Below are 21,613 nucleotides of genomic sequence, written 5' to 3' on the forward strand. Positions count from 1 at the left end.
TCACTCTCACTCTCTTGTATAAATAAATAAAATATTTTTAAAAAAATATTTTTAAAAAGAGAACAGAACAGCTCTGGTCATCTATAAAAACCTTATAGTGACACCTGAGAATAAATGTCTAGGAACTTGGAGACACTGATCTAGTCAAACTTACTTCCTCTACTTGAAAAATAGAAGATGGAGGGTCTTTTTGTTCTATATGGAGGGGAGTGCATGAAAATGAACATAAACGCCTATTCATATTATTCATGCCACTGTTCTTTGAAATTAATAGAAGACATGGACTCTCTAGTCTCTACTCACATTTTTCCACAAGGTCATTTAAAGAAATAAACAAATGGAAATAAGTAAATAAATAAATAAATAAGATGGAAGGCGCAGGAGATCCCAAAGTAAGCTAAAAAACAGGTCGCAGCTTCCCCACTAAAGTCAACTCCAGAATTGTGATTTAAACTGGCTTTTGTAAAAGTCTACATGACATTGACTTAGTGTGTTACCCTAAGGGAAAGTTATGATTTTTTTTAGCCTAGTTTAATTTCAATTCTGAATACAAGTCATTATCAAAGTGCGAGGGATTTAGTTTACCCTAGCAAAAGAGCACTATTCACTAATTACAGACTTAATGTTAAATTAGATCCTCTTTCTCTGCAGCAGCAAAGTAATCAGATGAGAATCCTATGCCTCTATTAAACATCTACATTAGAACTGCCTAATTACTCTAGGATTTGTTTGGGTAGCACTATAGGATGTTCTGAAAGGCTGTGGAGAATGCAGTTTCTATTTCACAGGAGATGGGTACCCACTCAGGGATATCAGAGCAGGGTATATAAGTCCACAGCTAAATCAAGAAATGTCTCAAATGCTTCTCAATGTAATTCAGCACAGTGGATCATCTAAGCACCTGTAATGAAGGCATTTGCTTTCCATCTGCCTCAGGAAAATATTGCAAGGATTCACAAAGGATGTTCAGTGATCTTGATATTTCCACAATTAAGTGTTACAGAAACAGAAGGTTATTGAAGTTATTATCATCTGAGTTTTAATCTCATTTTAAAAAGTCATAAATCCACTTAGATCTCCACTGTGCCAGCTGACAGTACATTTTCTAAGACTTCTTTATAAAACATAAGGCATGAAATTTGAGACACCAAGAGATTTTTGCTTTCTTGAAACCCTGGTTGGTTTATAGTTGAGTGGGTGGCACCCTGCCAGCCATTTCTGCTTAACAAAGGAGTGAACATAGCCGGGCTCTGTCTTCTGTATTCCATCCCATGCTGGCATAATTGAAGGGGTAATTGTGGGCCAGACAAGCGACAGATGGCATGTTTGCACCAATAAGATGTGCCAGTGCGGGAAGCTCCTTCCTCACAGCCATACCAGAAAATAGGCCATGGCTCCATACACATATGAGATTCTTCCAGGAGTGCAGGCTAGGGCACACTTGCTTGGATGGACTGACTTGGCATTAACTCTGAGTTTGGCAAATGTCAGGGACGCCCCACATTTGGCTTACCATAGCTCTGAGTAATCACTGGATATTTCCCTTCTCTAGGAGATGTCTCATAACATTAAAGCTGTTTCCCACTAGATCCAAGAACTTCCCTTCTTTGAAGTCAGATTATTCCTGAAAAAGGAAAAAACTAAGTTGATTTCTGAAAAGTTGAAACCCTCCCTTACAGGTAGTTTTGGGGAAAAATCTGAAAATGTAATCCTGTGTTCCTTCCAACCTCACCTTACTGTTGTGCTGGCTTTCTAGTGTCATTCCTACCATGCTCTACATTTCTGCCTTTCTTTCCTTCATACCTCACCTATATACTCTGATTTTATAATAAGAAAGAAAAAACTCCTTAAAGACAGTAACTGGTCTTACCATCATATCTCCAGTATCTAGCACAATGCCAATAACATAATAGGTGCCTAACAAATGCTTACTGAATAAATTTAAAAAAGATCTTATGTGATATTGAGAAAATAAGAAAGAATTAGGACTATCTATGCAGCATAATGTATTTCCCCAAAAGAGAAGCCACGTTAAGATGAAAACCTCCATTGTTAGATTGTTACAATAATAGTCTTCAATGAATCATACTTCTTCCATGTCTATACTGTTTGTTGTTGATGCTCTTCCCATCAAAAGGTAAAGCCTCTTTCTCCACCACTTCCTCCTTCAATCTCACTTTGTAACGTTTTTCTTGACCACTTGAGCCTAAGATACATTCTGTCCATTACAAAGTGGAGTCCTTAAAAGATTTTGCAAATTCTGATCTTGCTTTCTTGGAGGACTGAAGCGAGTATATTGTGAAGAATCTGGGTCTAGCCTACTCAAGGATGAGAGGTCATGTGGAAGAGAAGCAAGGTGCCCTAGTCAACAGCCAACACCAACTGTCAGACATGTGAGTGAGGCCCCAGGGAAGGCATTCATCAGCAAAGGAACCACCCATGTTGTACACCAGCAAAATCATGAGAAATAATCAATCACTGTTGCCTTATTGGGTGGCAGTTGCCCAAAAACAGATCACTAAAACACTCCATGCTGTCCAGGCTGTTAGTACCTCTCCTCCCACAATCAATGCTTGAAACCTATGATTCCCTATCACAAGATCACAGCTACTTTCTCAGGTTCGGGGGATTTCTTGGGAAATTCCAACCAGTCACTGCTCAGAATCACTTGCATTTATCCATTTTACTAGGCATCTGTATCTTTGCCTCATACCTAGATCCTCTTTTTTCTAGGTCTCTCCATCAAATAAGTTGGTTGGGTGGTCTATTTAATTTTCACTTGAAATTCTTCCCCATGAACCTACCACTTGATTCTTCCACCCTGGATTTATGCAGTACAGCTCACAGAAGACTGCTCTTCTTCACATGTATCCACATCTCACTGAGTCTGACCAGATTCCCAGGACACACAATGGTCAGGACTCTGATTCTTCAAGAGAGCAATTTTTCAGACCAGTGCTTCAACTTGGGATATTTTAAAGAAAAGAAAATGTGCAAAATGATAATTCACATAACGGAAAAATAATTGCAGCATGATCTTGAACACCAAGCTATATCTTCCCTCTGAGTTCCATTAGGGCTTTTATGTGTAGTAAGTTATTAGACTTTATATCTGCAAAGGCTCAACAATGACTTCCAGAAAGCTCTTAACCAATTGATTTCATTGTTATTTATTATCCCAGGAATAGCCTTGTCTGTTTATTTGGTTCTGTGCACTCTTTGCAAGGAGTATGTCCTTTGACCTGGGTCTAGAGTCTTCTTCTCTAGGGACAATCTTTTCTCATGAATGTTTTATGGATTTTGGAAATCATAGTCATTTTCAAGTTCTTTTTTAGTGGGAAATTTCATTATCTGGTTGGGGTCCCAGATAAAAATGACAGCAAAGCCCTTCCAGAATTCCAAAGTTTCAGAGGTAGCGTGACCACTGAAATGCCGCTGGTGGCTGCTGCCACAATCACTGCACCTGCAGAACCAGCCGCGGGGCCAGTGGCAGTCTGCCATGGCAAGTAGCAGTGGATATGACTCTTCTGCTCTTCCCTACTCACCAGCTTTCTCTCCAGGCCATGGGCTTCCTCCTGAATATTCACCTGCAAACCAAGATCAGGAGTTAGGTTCTGAACTGAGCACTAACTGTTCATTTAGTGGAACCTATTGACTGCCACTCTTCAGAAGTCATAGAGGCTGAAAGCTTTCTGAGAAAAAAAGATGAGTCACTCTGTGGTAGTTATCTTCCTATAGAGACATCATACCTCTGTGTCAACATCAAAGGAAAAGGCATGGCTCAGTGTCCACCAAATCTAAGTGCATCTGGTAGAGTGCATATTCCCTTTTTAATTTAAACTTTAAGATTTTCTATCATAATGTTAATGTGAAATAATTCTTAGGAAGAAGACTAGCAGAGATATGCCACAGGGATGGTTCAAGTATAACTTTATATTTCCTTGGGCTCTGGAATTTTGATATTCTGTGCTTAGAGTATTTCCGCTTATTTTATTTTATTTTACTTTTAAAGATTTGTTTATTTATTTTAGAGAGAGAGAGAAAAAGAGAGAGAGAAAGAGAGAGAAAGTGAGCAGGAGGAGGGATGGGGGAGAGAGAGAATCTCAAGCAGACTCCTTGCTGAGTGCAGAGCCTGATGCAGAGCCCAATCCTAGTACCCTGAGATCATGATCTCAGCCAAAATCAAAAGTCCAACACTCAACCGATTAAGCCACCCAGGCACCCCTATTTCCTATCATTTTAAATGAGGGCCACATAGAAAAGGAATACATGGGAGCAAATGAACAGAGGAGTTTCTCTCCTGCTCACCAAGCCAAGACTAAGCCAGAAGAAGATGCTGTGCTCTAGAACCTATCTGATGCCCACATTTTTTTTTACATTTTTTTTTTAATGCTCACATTTGTAAGGACGGAACACTAGGAACAATGTACCAGAGAAAGTGCAGCAAAAAGTCTCACGTGAGCAGATAGACACAGAGCATCTATCCCCAGAGCAAGGCCTCCTGTCTTCACAGATTTTGACATTTTCGGGGGAACCAAGGGTGTGGTAGAAAATAAACTGCATGACTTTTAGGTCCCACAGAGTTCTAATCCAGACTTTGCTACTGTCTGACTTCAGTGTCTTCGTATTTAGAACGTTGCCCTGCAATGTGCTGTGAGAATGAGGATGACAATGTAAGTAAAGGATGGAATATGGTAGCTATTACTCATCTGTACATAATATTATGGATTCATCAGTTTGCATTAAATATAATCCACAAAACTAAGATATATCCTTAAGTGATTTCTCTATAGCGTTTTTAGTTCTTTCGGGCTGCTGGAAAATTTTTCTACTACCTGCATACCAGCTTAGTTTTATCAAAAAAGAAGTAATGAAAGCATATTACACCACTAGCTCACTCCAGAGCCCGCTTCCATGAGGAAGCACTCTTTGCCTCCCAGCCGGAGTTCCTTGTCCAATATTCCACTTTGTTCACAGCATTACTGACACAAGGACCCCAGGTCATCATGCCTCAGGTCCACATTTGGACCTAGGGATGCATTACAGACCAGACTGCTCTGTGTTAGAACCATACCCAAGGATCACTAGGACCTCAGATTGCTGAAGATCATTCCAGAACCTTCTTAAATTTCTGGAGCTGAAATAACGGTGATGGCATAGCAAGCACCACTGCATACTAAGTGCTGACTGTGTGTCAAGCATTGTAGTAAAAGTCTTATGTTCATAGCCAACTCTTATCCTCATAATACCATATGCAGTATTATTACCCTCATTTTACAGACAGATAATTTAAAGCTGAGAAGAGTTAAACTACCCAAGGTCATACGACCAGATAGTGGCAGAGCCAGGATTCAAATCCAAGCCTTTTACCCACATTGTGTTTTTCAAACTTTTTTTTCAGCAACAAATGCCTTTTATCCAAGGATTGCTCAGATACTTGGCAAACCCAGCTGATGTGGTTTAACTAGTGTCTGACTGCTAAGAAATCCCTGCAGAGCCCTGAGATCTATGGAACAAAGTGAAAATCGTTCACTAGCCAAGCTGCCTCTTCCAAACAGTGTGCAGGAAAATACTTTGAGGAGAACTGAGGTCACAGAGTTCTTAGGAAAAATCTAAAGGAACGGAAATGGAAGTGTTGCAGTGTTGGGAGGCCTGGTAGCTGGGATGATTTCCCCACTGTTAACATGCTCCTCTTGCCTTCCACTGAGCCATTTCTACTGATAGCAGAAGGCCTCCTCACTCAGCTGCCAGAGAGAAAAAAAGGGTGGGTCATCTACTCTCCAGCTGGGAAAAGAGATGGTCAGAAGCCAGAAATTTTCAGAAACAGAAGTTTTGGCACGGGCTGCCTACCCACACAGACCGCCACAGGGTCCCTGTGACAGTTTGACCCACCAGAACCCCCACCCAGGAATGAGGCTGTGAATGCAGTCCATCAACTGGAATACTGCAGGTCTGCAGGTGCCACACTAGCTTTATTACTGCCTCCTCTCAGGCCAACCTGCTGGGACACTGCCACTTTCTTACTTGCCATTTTGGTCATCTATGTGTCTCAATCCACTTCAACTAATGTTTCCATTTTCATTGCCTTTCTCAACATCAGCATTACTGCCTTTTCATGTGGGAAATGGTCATTTTCTCAGAAGCTAGAATTTTCAGATCACCTTTGAGAACTGTGAGCTTACTGAAAGAGGCTCTGATTCTCAGTGACGGCCCAGAGGAGTCAGCTCTGTTTATATGATGAGTACCTTAAAAGGCCTTTCTCCATGGTCTGTTAATTAGATATGTTTTGCTGATTACTTTCTAGAACTGTGTGGACACTCACAGCTCTCAGTTTAGGGAAGCTGCTGACCCTCCACCCAGTACCCTGGATGACAGTCTTTGTCCAATAGTGACAAAATGATGCAACATCTAATAGTCCATGCGCACATTTTAAATTTTTTTATAATTCCTTTATTGAGGTGATCTCAACAAATCAGAAGTAAAAGATGTATAACTTATAGAAAGAAATTTAAAATGAGTTCACAATAATGCCCCACGTGATACAAACATTGTAACCCCCTTCTCTAGAATCACTTGCCCAAATCTGCTAAAACTAGCAATGGCCAATATTTCAGATTTACCCAAACTAGAAGATGTAGAAAGAAAATGTGTGTGAACACTAGGTGCACAAATTTTAAAATTCTACTCTTCATCAGTAGAGTACTGGCTCATTACTAGAGTTTTTTTTTTTTTTTTTAACTTTTAAGCAACTACCTCCTGGGAAATATCAGGGCTTGTTTAAAAAATCTTTTCCATGTACTCTAGCTGGGAATCCTTCCAAGATGTTCTGCTCTGCTTACCTATAATCCACATCTGCTCTGTAAACAACCATGACTACTCACTTGAAAAATAAGCACCAACTTGGATTCTAAAGAAACTGAGTGATTTCTTCATCAGGAAACGTAAAATGAAAAAATATTTAAAAAAAAAAAAGAAAGAAGGAAAGGAAAGGAAAATATCAAACCTATTAAAATACTAATAAACTTTTAAAATATTATTTTACTTATGGAAAGGAAAAAAAGCCTGCTTTAGAGTAAGAGAACTATTTCAGCAAGATGAATAGATCTATATTTTTTTTTAATTTTTTTTTTTTATTTATTTATGATAGTCACAGAGAGAGAGAGAGGCAGAGACACAGGCGGAGGGAGAAGCAGGCTCCATGCACCGGGAGCCTGATGTGGGATTCGATCCCGGGTCTCCAGGATCGCGCCCTGGGCCAAAGGCAGGCGCCAAACCGCTGCGCCACCCAGGGATCCCTAGATCTATATTTTTAAAAGAATTTAATAGAACCCTGAAATAATAATTCAAAGAAAATTATTCCTATCAAGAATTTGCTATACATTTCACTTAAAATTGTTGCCACAATTTAATAGATGGGTCTCCTACCACAATGAAATATTGTTTAAAATATAAAATTGAAGGTAAAGTACAATTGCATCTACATGAATTCTAGAAAGAACAAATCTAATGTATAGCTGGCAAGCAGGTCAGTGGTTGCCTGAACTGGGGGATAGAGGTAGAGAATAATTGAGGGGGAGCCCAAGTGAAGTTTTGGGGGGTGATAAAAAAGTTCCATGTCTTGATGATGGTGGTAGTTTCATGGGTACACACATTTGTCAAAACCCACTGAATCATTCACTTAAAAGAGGTGACTTTTATTGGATGTAAAATATGCTTCTATAAAGATGACATAAAACAAAGCAAAACAAAGATAAGCACATTTCAAATATATGTTTAATATATACTAAATATATCTTATATTTTATTTTATATTCTTAAACATACATATATATTTTTAAAACAAGGTATATTGCTAACTTAATTTTGAGAATTATACATAAAAATCTTTATATGTCCCCAAATTTTTCAGATTTATTGTTTTCATGTCTTTATCTTTCTCTGCCATGCTCCATTACTGACCTCTACTGAGCATTAAGTGGATTTTACAAGAAAATTTATTATAAATCCTTATCTTAATAGATATCCTTTCTACCAGTTACTGTTTCTCTGCAAATACACAGGTGTATCAAAACTATCACATCTGAGTAATACATTTCTGTTAGAATGGTTCCTAGAGGGATCTGCAGGGTTAAGATCATGCTATGCTCACTGGAGGGTCTTAGTGGACTTAAATCTAATTTGCCTTGGGATAGAGTCTATTGAAATCATTCTCTCACCTTTTCCCAATGAGCTTTAAATTGTTTTATTAAATTTTAAAAGTATATATCCTGTCCTCAATAATACTGGATCTGTATTAGTTTCCTATTGCTATTGTGACAAATTTGACCACAACTTCAGTGGCTCGAAACAAGACATATTTGTAGTCTTACAGTTCTGGAAGTCAGAGGTCAAAAATGAGTTTTATGTGGCTAAGATCCATATGCTGGCAGGGCCATATTCCTCTGTGGAAGCTCTAAGGGAGAATCTATTTTTTGCTTTCTCCAGCTTCTAGAGGCCACCTGGCATATGGCTTCTGTTCAAAGTGCACCACTCCAACCTCTGCTTCCATTGCCACATCTCCTACCACCCTGACACTCCCACCTGGCTCTTCTCAGGACCCATGCGGTTATACTGGGCCCACCTAGATAATCCAGGGTAATCATTCCCAACTCAAGATCCCTACATTAATCCCATCTGCAAAGTCCCTTTAAGAAGGTAACATACTCACAGGTTTGGGAGACCATTCCACCTACCACAGTGTCCAAAAACAATTGGCACTAAATCTCTCTTTTTAAAAAAAACAAACGGGACTTCATAGCAGAAAAGCAAATAATCCAATTTAAAAATGAGAAAAGAATTCAAATAGATATTTCTCCAAAGAAGATATACAAATGACCAACAAGCATGTGAAAAATGTCATTAGTCATTAGAGAAATGCGAATCAAAACCATGGTAAGACATCATTTCATACCTACAAGGATGGCTGTTTTAAAAATGGAAAATAGTAAATGTTGAAAAGAATATGGTAAAATTGGTTCTCTTAAACTTTGTTGATGGGAATATACAGTGGAAACAGTTTGAAGATAAATATAACAAGTTAAATATAAAATTACACTGTGACCCAGCAATTCTACTCCCAGATATATATCTAAAATAACTGAAAACAGGTGTTCAAACAAAAACTTGTATGATGTTTTTTTTTTTTTTGTATGATGTTCATAACAATACACTCACAAGAGCCAAAAGGGGGAAGCAACGCAAACATCCATCAGTGTATGAATGGATAGACGAATATTGTATATACACACAATAGAATATTACTGAGTCATAAAAAGGAAAGGAGTACTGATCCATGGTACGATATGAATGAACCTTAAAGACATTAGCTAAGTGAAAGAAGTCATTCCCAACATATTGCATATAATTCCATGTATTTGAAATATCCACAGTAAATGAATACAAGGAGACAGAGCAGTTTAGTGGTTTGCCAAGGAGGTGGGAAGGGGAGTGACTACTTAATACATAAGGGATTTTCATTTGGGGTGATAAAAATTCTGGAATTTGATAGTGGTGATGGTTGCGCACCAGTATAAATGAATTTTATGCCACTGAACTGTACATTTAAAAATTACTAAAATGGGGGGGAGTGCCTGGGTGGCTCAGTTGAGTGTCCAACTCTTGGTTTTGGCTTAGATCTCAGGATTGTAGGATGGAGCCCTGCCTCCTCTCCCCCCATTTGCACATGCACACATGCGCTTTCTGTCTCTCTCTCTGTCTCTCTCTCTCTCAAATAAATAAAATCTTTTTTTACAATCACTAAAATGGGGAAAAAAAGACTCTCGGTTTGGTGCACCTGGCAGGAGGGAATGAATGGGTGCAGAGCAGGGGGTGTGCCCACTGTAGGGGCAGGCCTTAAGCGTGTGACCTGCCACACAGGGACCACAGGCCGGTGACCTAAGGACTAGAGTTCCAGGCACAAGCTCTATCATCTCAGACTGCAGAGACGGATGCCACTCGGTTTTTGGTTGGAACTTAGTCTCTTAAATCTGATAATCAGATCCACATGATAGATTCTGATGATGAAAATAACATTATAAATACAAATGTCTGAGAACCTGGGTGGTTCAGTGATTGAGAGTCTGCCTTTGGCTCAGGTTGTGATCCCTGGGGTCCTGGGATCCAGTCCTGCATTGGGGTCCCTGTAGGGAGCTTGCTACTCCCTCTGCCTATTTGTCTGCCTCTCTGTGTGTCTCTCATGAATAAATAAATAAAATCATGATGTCCTCCTCCATCAAATGGGTGATATCTGACATTTTAGTACCAGCCCTGCCAACAGAGGTGTACTGTGCTGGCCACCTGTTACAGTAAACTCTCTATGCCCCATGTGGAGCCCAGAGTGGGGCATGGACTCATGACCCTGAGATCAGGACCTGAGCTGAGATCAAGAGTCCGATGCTTGACCGACTGACCCACCCAGATGCCCTAGTAATTAGTGTTTTTTTAAAATTCCACTTATGGTTTTTGGAAATCAGATTAATTTGTGAGTAAGACCAAGCAGGATAAAATCCTCTTTTGCTCCTGCTCTATCAGCTATTGAATCATGGAAAGTCTGGACACTTCTGGTGCTGGAGACACTTCCACATGCTGCTTTGCAATTTGCAAGACACTTATCAGGCTATTTCAATGTGATGTTTCTGGTAACGTTAGTGTAGACATCTTCATATACCTCATTTTATAGACAAGGAAATAGAGGTTCAGAACTCATCTGCTAGGGATCTCATGGGTAACATATTAGAATCAAATTTCCAAGAGAAATCTGCCCCTCACACACACCCACCCTGAGATTATTTCTCCTGATGTATGGAGAACTTAGACTGATTTGTTTATTTGAAAAAAATCTGATGTTTTGGGGGGAAAGAATCATAAAAAATTTAGTAGTGTACCAAAGTTTAATAGACAAAAATAATCTTTAAATATATGTGAGATACAAGAGATGTCATGCCCAAGTACAACCATGCCCTAAATATCTTATATATTACATGTACTGTAATGCAAACTTACTGTAAAGTTCAGATTAACTTTTTATTTTTAAATTATCAAGACTTTCAAAAGCCTTTGAGGACTTACTGATACTTCTAACAAAAACATTAAAAAGGGAAGATTTTTAAAATAAAAAAAAAACGCTAAAATGGTACATTACACATTTTGTGTATTTTGCCACAATATATAAAAATGACATAGCAACATTTCTTAATTCATGTCCTTCAAAGTTTCCCTTTATAAACACTTTTATACCTATACCTCATTGTTCTTGCACACTTAAAAATTTTCACACCCTGAGCTAGTCTCTTCTCCACACATAATCAGAGTTTACTCAGCAACCTGTAGGTGGGATATTCAGGTGTGAAATGGGCGGTTTTCAGCTTCTAGATTTTCACATGAGAAAGGTGTCAAGTCTGATTCCTGTAGTAGCACTCAGGTTATTTTCTACAGTGAGTCATCACATGCTTCAATGACATTCTAAGGAAATATCCCAAATTATGAGCAATGTCGATAGCTGACTAGTCAGTAATGTTTAAGGATTGAGAGAGACTATGTATCTGGAGATCATTTTTAAAGAGTTTTCCGTTTCTTAGACGCAAGCTGCCATTTGGAGCTGACCTTGGTGGGGATTTGCCAGTCCAGCAAGATGCACACATGATGTTTGCACTGGACTTCCTTCAGGATGCAGTGAAAAGCTGCTCCTTGAAAACCTAGCCTTTTGTCTGTGAGCAAAGTTTATAGATGATAGAACTACAATTACGCTTTTATAAAGAGTGGATACAAACAGGTTCTGTGTGAGTGGTACAGCTGAAAATAATGTTATGTTTTATATTAATTTGCTTTTCGTGCTTGCATAAATCCAGGTGGCACAATAGGCCTCCCGAGTATTATATTAACAGTGTGATTATTTCTATTTCACTAAGGAGAAAGTAGCCCAGGGGAAGCAGTGGAGGTCCAAATGTCTGGCTCCTAGCAGCAGGGCAAGAGTACACTGTTTTTTTTTTTGTTTTTGTTTTTGTTTTTTAATTTATGATAGTCACACACACAGAGAGAGAGAGAGAGAGACAGAGACACAGGCAGAGGGAGAAGCAGGCTCCATGCACCGGGAGCCCGACATGGGATTCGATCCTGGGCCTCCAGGATCGCGCCCTGGGCCAAAGGCAGGCGCCAAACCACTGTGCCACACAGGGATCCCCGAGTACACTGTTGTTAACATATATTCTGTGAGCATCAGCCAGGTTTGCTTTGGTAAGTTAAAGTTTCTAGAATAAATTAGAAAACATTGAATGGTATGGCCTCCTTTTGAAGCTTGGCTATTTATATGAACATCTTAAAGGCTCTGAGAATTCCTGTGGTTGAGAAACTTATTAGGTTTTGTTTAGCCTGGCTTAACTTTGATTCTAGAATTTATTATTATAAGTAACACTGTTTGTAACCTGTAGGAAATTATATTCTAAAGGATTCATTAGAATTTCATGTACACATTGGTATTTATTTTGATCTTACCCTTAATAATTAGGTCATAGGAAACAATATGGCCTAATGATAGTGTAGAACCTGGGAGCTCATCTTCACTCAGCCCCAAATAATGTGCTATCATTTGCCAAGTTATGATCGCAAGTGAGTGAATCACATTACTATTGAGTATGAGAATTATATTACCATCATTAAATTCTACACTAATTATACATCTAGGAGAGAGAACAGGTGTCCAAAAAGCAAGAAAGAACAAATGCCCATTCTTCACAGGCCCCTTGTGAGTTATATGATAAAGATTAGAAGCATTGCTGCCAGAAAGCATGTGCTAGGAGTCATGTCCACAGACCAGAAGCTCTGTGCAAAACAGGTTGGGGCAGGTGGCCACGGGGACTCCTACTCTAAGACCGACCTGCAGGGACACCAGGGAAGTGGGTGGCTGAGGCCAATAAGGGAGAAAACAAGGTGTCCCCTTCTGCAGCAATGGCTTGAGTTTTCCCATCTCTGTGAGGTCAAGAGCTTACCCTGGATAGAGCAGCGTCTCCATCACCATGAGACGCTGACAGCAAAGGGAGAAGACTGGAGGGCTCTGTGTGTGTGTGTGTGTGTGTGTGTGTGTGTGTGTGTGTGTGTGTGTGACATGAAGCACACTGAAGCACTATTGGATGTTTATTCCTACTCCTCTTCATTTGTTTAACAGAAATCTAAAAGTAGTTGGCCACTTTAAAAAACAAACCAAAAAAAAAAAAAAAAACCCTGTTAGACTGCTTTTACTAGGAATCTCCAACAAAAACTCTTTGTTTCACAACTGTGTGCATAAAATGTAGTGTGCAGCTTTCTGACCTAACACTCACAGTAGCAGTTGGCTTCCTCCAGGGTCATGCATGGAGAAATAAGTATCATAAGTAAATAAAAACATGTAGAGTAAACAGGATCAGAATGGCCTGCTTAAACTGCATGGCAAAGTGGTATGAACTACTAAACAGCCAAACCAACAAAAAGAAAGCATTTTTTAAGACTTGTGAGATCATACACTGAGGGTCATTTGGTTGTATTTAAAATACTCACAGCTCCCAAAATGTGCTTTAAGACATCCCCAGGTAGGACAATGTCAATGTGCTCACAGGAATATTGCAGGATATTTTCAATGTCCAAGGAAAACACGCTGCTACTGGGCACCTGCCAGTCACCCTGCAAACTACTAGCTCCAGTTAGTTCACACGTTCAGTATCAGATTGTGCCACATTTCTTCAGACACTGTTGTATCTTTGCAAAGCTATGCCTTTTGTAGTTACTATGATAAAAACCAAGTGCCCCAAACAAAAGCAGCGTGGAGCAAAAAAGTGAAGGTGGAGAAGTCCAATCTGATTCCTGGCTAGTTGCAGATGCTTCCGCCTCCTCCAGTCACTATTGAGAACAGGAATCATTTCTTACTCATCTTTGTACAATACCCAGTAGGAACACAATGCCTTGCCTACAGCAGGTGCTCCTTAACTATAGGTGACATGGCATTGCCAGATAATGCAACAGAAACGAGCACATCACTTTGGTACAAAATACTTACATTGTGTATACAGCCCTGGTGAATGTGTTTCGGCATATAAAAGCCTGTGCGAAGGAGTCTGTGCGGAAATCATTTTGCCCAGAATGGGATGAAGCAAGGAAATCCCGTGTCTTTTCTCACCCATCTGCAATACCATAAAGGCCACAGGGTTCCTCAAACCGTTAGAACGACGTGTGCCAAGTGAAAGAGGGAAAGCATCACCAAATAAGCTCCTCAAAGCTAAGAACAGGATTAAAAAGGCACCAAGTGTCCAAATGTTCCAAATGTCCTGTGTCCCAGGAAAAAAGAGAGTAGCGTGCAGCCCTTTGGGGAAATGAGTAAGGAATGAGAGTCATGAAGACCCTACCGTGGAAGAGGAAGGAGGGGAAAGGAATGAGACGTTGTTAGAAAGTACAAAGTGAAGCTGTCTATGTGTGGCTTCACTGCCATCTCAGGGAAGGGCTGAGGGGGAAGACCAGCAGGCAGAAGTAGCTGGCCAAGGGGGAAGCAGCGCCTGAGCTGAGGCTGGCCTGGTTAAGGAGAAGGAACTCAACCCAGCCCCATCAGGATGGGAGGGAGGAAGAACGGGGCCACGCTGTTGCCCTGATCAGTAGTTCCTCAGGATGTGCTACACAGAACACTGTAGGGGAGGTAGCTAGTACTGAATGAGGATGTCTTTTTCATTGTAATAGATACATAAAGATTTCCATGCATTTATATAAATATATATGTATGTATATATATGTATATGTTTATCATCAGACCCACAATTTCACAGTATTATTGCCAACAAGGAGGAGGAACTAGTAAGCTTTGTCATTACCCATCTGACACAAGTGGCATGGCCCTCAGATGTGCCCCAGAGCTAATAGGTGGATTTATCTGAACTCATGAAAACAGTAGATAAATGTTGGAAACTGGACAAACACTGTTTATATGATTCCCAAGAAATTGGCCCTGGCTTTTCTGAAGCTTTGCAAGGCCTTGTTAATGCAAATCTTTTTAACATGCAAAGTCTAACTATGGAAGAAAGAAGCTTATTTGCTGGTGCATCTGGGCAGGAGAGCAGTTCCTTGGAAAACTGTAGAGGAAGCAAGAGAAAATACTTCATGCCCAGACAAACACAGGCTAGAGCTCCCCAGATGTAAAAGGAAAGGAATGATCATGAGTGTGTTTAATAGTAATATCAGGCTTCCTTACATTTTGAATACCTAACGTGGCACAGGTCTAATTAGGAAAACAATTTTCTTTAACCATAAATTGTCTCGTTTAATGCCTGATCTTTCCTTTGGCCACAGGGAAGGGAAAAGTTTGCATTTATTAGAGTAAGTTTATCATTCTGAAGGAATAATATAATATTTAATATAATAATTAAATTCGAGATGAGAAATATTTTTATTATTTCCTTCCCTGAAGCATGATCTTCAGGGAAAAAAAACTTTAAGAGAGTAATATTTCATGTTATTATTTTCCCACACTGATTCTCAGCAATTTCCAAAGTATTTCCTGTGTTTAGTGCTGTAATCCACTTATACCCTCCTCAGGGAAAAAAGATGATCAAGGAGTATTTCTTGGTAAATGCTCTGGATTTATTCCAATTTGTTTTGTAATAAAAAAAAACATTCTGGAACATATTAGTTGGTAGAAATGAAGCAGGGATGGTGGAACAAGCTTCTTTAACAAAAGCATATTCCATGTGTAGAACATGTTGAAAATGCTACCGAGACAGAAAATCAAAATAGAACTGAGTATTGAGAATTATTGACAATACTCTGTGTGTGTGCGCATGTGCGTGTGTGTAAAGAAAGAGAAGTATCCATACTCAATTTTAAAAAATATGCATTCACTTTTAGAACTTGAAAGCAGTATTGATTTCTTGTATTCTCATTTATCACTAAATCATTTTCCCCAAGGAGAAGGAAATAATGCAATCAAGAATTTGTTGATATGATGAATTACTAGAGAATTAATAAACCACAAACAAACTCATGTCTTTCTGGGTACAAGTGTGATTTATTAAACATAGAGAAATAATAGTATCCTCAACTCCAAATCCAAATATATGTGAAAGTTAAGAGCACCAGCTACCTACAATATTTAAAACGAATTTCAGAATTCACTCAAGAAGTGGCTTAGTGTATAAATGAAAGTTATAAAACATGGTAGGACCCATCATCACCAGTGGGCATATAGAGAAGAAATCCAAATGCAAGGTTGAAAATGATTTGTTCTAAAATGAAGAGTGGTAGGAGTTGAGAAGACAGAGATCACTGTCCAGAGAGCAATCAAGAAGGCCTTATAGAGGAAGTGGCATTTGGTTTGGATCCTGAGAAGTATGACGTGGACATGCAGAGATAGGGAAGAGTGAGAGAAAGAAGTTCTAGACTGAGGAAGCAGAATAAGCAGAGAAACAGAAAAGCATGGGATGTTTAGCCCTCAGGAAAATGAAATCAGTTTGGAAAAATCCAGTGTGTATGAAAGAAATTACTTGTAATAACTAGAATTAAGTAGGAACCATATTCGAGACACTAAGACACAAATTAGGTCAAGCCCTTTCTCCTGCTGATTGATACTCACATGGTTAAACTCAAGCGTTGGGGGCACCTGCGGGGTTCAGTTGGTTAGGCATCCAACTCTTGATTTTGGCTCAAGTCATGATCTCAGGGTTTCAAGATCAAGCCTGGAGTCCAGCTCCACACTCACGGGGAGTCTCCTTGAGATTCTCTCTTACCCTCTCCCTCTGCCCCTCCCCAACCCAGGCACTCTCTCTCTCTCTCTCTCTCAAATAAATAAACAAATCCGAAAAAAAAAAAATGAACTCAGGGGTTATTTCTTCAGGGGAATCACATTACTCAGTTGGTTGGGGTTCCCTCTGTGTCCTCTCCTCATTCCTACATTTTTCTGTCAAAGCACTTATCACACTTGACAGGAATTGCTTATTGGTCTATCTCTTTTATCCGCACACTCTAGAAAGGTAGGGATGGAGTTTATCTTGCTCATAGGCATATTCCCAGCACTTAGTATATGGAGTCTTTATAATATGTAATAATCATTTGTGAAGGGGAAGGAGAGAGGGAGAAAGGAAAGAAGAGGGAAAAAATGACAGCCAGGGCCTTGCCCTGGAAAGCCTGAATACCAGATGAAAAAGTTAAAACTTCAGTAGATACAGGTATGTCATTGACAGTTCCTGAGCCGGAGCCTGGGAGATAGGGTGGCTGAAATGATCAAGCCGCAGGCAGAGGGTGATTCACCAGGCTCTAATGCGGAGGTTGAGTGGGGTGGTCCAGCTGGGCGAACCAGCACACACCAAAGCTTAGTCAAGTATGTATGGGTGTTTGATAGAATCTTAGGTGATGGAGAAGTTTCAGGTCTTTAGTCACCACAGATGATGTGAGTTTTAAGATCTTCTATCTTTGGGCAGCCCAGGTGGCTCAGCGGTTTAGCACCGCCTGCAGCCCAGGGCCTGATCCTGGAGACCCAGGATCGAGTCCCATGACGGTCTCCCTGCATGGAGCCTGCTTCTCCCTCTGCCTGTGTCTCTGCCTCTCTGTGTGTGTGTGTGTGTGTGTGTGTGTGTGTGTCTCATGAATAAATAAATAAAATCTTAAAATAAATTTTAAAAAAAGAGCTTCTATCTTCTCCAGCCAGTGGACTCTGTCTTGACTCCAGAGACATAAAAACACCACCAGCAACTGCTTGGCACTATAGAAAGAGAAGCAACTTCTTCTGGAATAGCTGATTGTTTATTCAGGATAAACATTTTTTTAAAAAAACTAACCCACATGTAATGTCATACAGAATTTTTTTAAAAGATTTTATTTATTTATTCATGAGAGACAAAGAGAAACAGGCAGAGACATAGGCAGAGGGGGAAGCAGGCTCCCTGTGGGGAGCTTGATGCGGAACTCGATCCCAGGACCCCAGGATCATGACTTGAGCCAAAGACAGATGCTCAACCACTGAGCCACCCAGATGCCACTGTCATACAGAATTAAATGGGGGTATTTGACTTGGTTTAGCTCTTAAGTTCTGAGGCAATGCACAAAGAGCCAGATTTGAGGTAAGGCCTGGGTATAGGCACAGCTCCACCATTTATTCACTGATAACTATAGGTAAGTCCTGAGTGTTCCTGATCCTGTTATCTCATTAATAAAGTGAGGGACTTAGCATAGGAAATCACTAACACGCCTTTAGAGCTACTGTCTTGAAAATGTATTACTTTAAAGCACTACAAGATGAAATATTCACGAAAGCATCACAAAGTGCTGAAAAGATATATGGTTCTTTTATGACCATCTTAAAAATAAATCATTATGATATGCTCAAAAAGGAAGACATTTATACAATTTGGTTGAATTAATTCTCCATTTTGAAGGTGAATAGTAATGGAATTATCCAATAATATTTACTTTAAGAATTTAAAAGGGGGGGGGGAAGCCAGCTAAAATTTAATAAATAGGGGCAGCCCGGGTGACTCCGCCGTTTAGTGCCACCTTCAGCTCAGGGCATGATCCTGGAGACCCGGGATCAAGTCCCGCATCGGGCTCCCTGCATGAAGCCTGCTTCTTCCTCTGCTTGTGTCTCTGCCTGTGTGTGTGTGTGTGTGTGTGTGTGTGTGTGTGTCTCATGAATAAATAAATAAAATCTTAAAAAAAATTAATAAATAGTAGCCATCATTATTAATTATTGAGTTGGATTTGTAAAAGTTGAAGACATGAAGGTAGAGTGACAGAAAGTAAAATTTCAATGTATATAATATAGATAGTAGCTGATTACTACTGACATTTCCAATCCTCTCAGAAATCTAACTAGTTGCTATATAATCACAGACTGTACAATTAGCCCAACTTAAATCCTTTTTCCTCTAAAAGTATTATTTTAAATATTCACTAAGACTCGAGTTTCATTACTCTAAGCATATGACTAATTTTTTCTCTCCAAATCAGAAGATACTAGAAAAAGCATGTTTCTTGAACAGTTATAATCTTTTTATTCTTACTTAGAAATGGCTGTAGTATATAAATATATATATATATATATTATTTACTAATTAACTTAATATTAGTTTAAGGTCTTAAAGCTAAATAAAGGTCTAGAAATTATAAAACTTACTGATGCATTAAGCCCTTATAATTTCACAGTGTTCATAAGATTAAAGGATATTCATAATTAAAATTTAATTGGACTAAGCATAATTTTATATTTTTTAACGTTAAATAATTTGTGGTTACAATAATAACTTACTGGGCCCATAGAGCTAATGCAGATTTTTTTTTCAAATTTTAATCATGAGAAATTATACCTAAATCTTGCCTTACCTAAAATATTAAGCTAACATTTTTATGAGGTAATAAGATCAGAGAAAAATGTGTAGCATTTCTATAAGCTAAAATTAAATTACTCTTATGTGGCAAAGAGTATTCTTTTAAAAAATGAACCTCAATAATGTGTGATCCATTAATCTCCAAAGTTTTCTGAGAGAAGTTAAAATTGGAGAGGGAGGAAAAGAAGACATGAGAGAGAGTTGGCTTCAAATATGAAATCATCATTGTAAAAAGCTACTTTCTATCCTCACAGTGAAGAAAAGTGTGCAAGGAAGATGGTCTCTCTCTCTCATTTGCACATAGCCATATACATGTAGTTGCACTCACACACATGCAAACACTCAGACAAAACGCTTAGGTGCAGACACAATAAAGTAAAAAAGAATCTCCTCTTTTAAATAAGTAATATCCCCTTTAGAGCAATAAGACAGATGATTCCCGCTGAAGGTTTCTTCCCCTTTATGTTCTAATGTATAGCTCAAGTAGACAATCATGATTATGTCAAGAAGTTTCTCAAAGTGGTCATTGCAACTCCAGTTCAAACATGGTATAATTATGCCAGTTAGAGAGATATGCACTTAAAGACTTAAGGGACGTATCTGTCCCAGAGAGCCAAACACACTAGAAGATCCCATGAGAACTGCAATAGACAGTAGGCATGGTTCTTGAACAACTTCTTGTCTCTAGAGTATGCCTACAGACCAGTCATCACTAATTAGAAGCCCAAAGAAATTTCCAAACAATGGGCAGAAAATACAAAATAAAACATTTCTCAAGGATACAAAGATAAATATGAAGAAAGTTATAATAGGTTTTTGAAAAGGTGACCAAGCCAAAGTTTGTCCAAAGAACATCAAGCTGATGAGAACTGAACTCATCAATCCTTAGAGTCATCTGGAAGATGGATTTCTGGAACATGTGCCCATCCCTCCCTCTGGACTTCCTCCCTGGATTCACAGAAGTTGAGGAGAGCAATATGGTGACACATGGAATGGAAGTGTTCGTATTAAGGCAGTTTTTACCATGGATGATTATGTTCATATTTAATCAGATAATGAAAGGATTCTTAAAACCATTTCTCATTTCTCAGAGACAAAATAAACTTATTTGAAAATCAGCTCAGCAATAGCAAATAAGAAATCAGGGGTTCAGACACAACCTGGGTCTTACTGATTCTCACAGTTGAAGAGATTCCTGAGTAGAAGCCTCAAGGGATCCCAGGGGCACACCCACTCATGGAGCACCCACTCATGGTCTTGGGCCTAAACAGCCAGGGGTTCTTTTGTAAATCTCAGTGGAACTTCCAAGATTGTTAGCTATTGACTCCCCCCAAATACCTTGAAAAGAACCTATTACTCAAGGACAAGTTTATTAAGCTTACTGCAATGAGGGGAAGTGCCACCTCGACAGGCATCTTAGAAGGAAATGAGAAGGGATAAATCAGAGGAGGATATTTACAGCATTTGCCGGGCTTGGCTGAGTGATTTTCTGCAAAGCAAGAAACTAGTTGGCATTGGACAGAAGTAATGCCGTAACATTTTTGAATGGGTGGGTATAGCAAGGAGAGAGTCTTAAAGTACCTATAGTTAATGATGAATAAGCTGTTACTATTAATAAATAAGCAATTTGAGTTGGTTCACAATCTTATCTTTGAGCAGCAATTATTTCCTGGAGTAAGCAGCTAAGGTATTTTTGCCTGGTCTCAAGATTGTCTAGTATGCTTCCTTCTAGAATTATTTAGCACTGGGACAAAAAGCATCAGTTTGGGTTTTGGTTTTTTTTTCAGTTTGGGTTTTTATAATATACAACATCATAGAGGTTATGAGTGTGAACTCTGGACTTGTACTGCCTGTTTTTGAATCCCAGCTCCTTAGCTAAAGAGCTGTGTGATCGAAGCCACCGAATTAACTTTCCATGATTTCTGTTTTCTCATCAGCATAATCATAGCTTATATTTATTGACCTATTTCTACTCTGTTCCAGATGCTATTTTAAGTATTTTATTTAATTCTTTACAACAGCCTAGGGGGAGAGAGCACAGTTGAGCACTTTTGCCAGATGAAGAAACAAAAGGGGAAAAGTTTAATAACTCTCCCATCATGTCTCAATAACATGGGGGAGCCTCCATGTGGCCTATGGTAGGCTTCAGAGAGCTCCCAGTTCATTGCTATCATGCACTGCACGCCACAGGCTCACTGGGAGGATTGATGGGATACTCACTGGCTCCTGACACGTGATCAGTAACTGCT

This window comes from Vulpes vulpes, chromosome 13 (assembly GCF_048418805.1).
Source record: "Vulpes vulpes isolate BD-2025 chromosome 13, VulVul3, whole genome shotgun sequence".
Lineage (NCBI taxonomy): Eukaryota > Metazoa > Chordata > Mammalia > Carnivora > Canidae > Vulpes > Vulpes vulpes.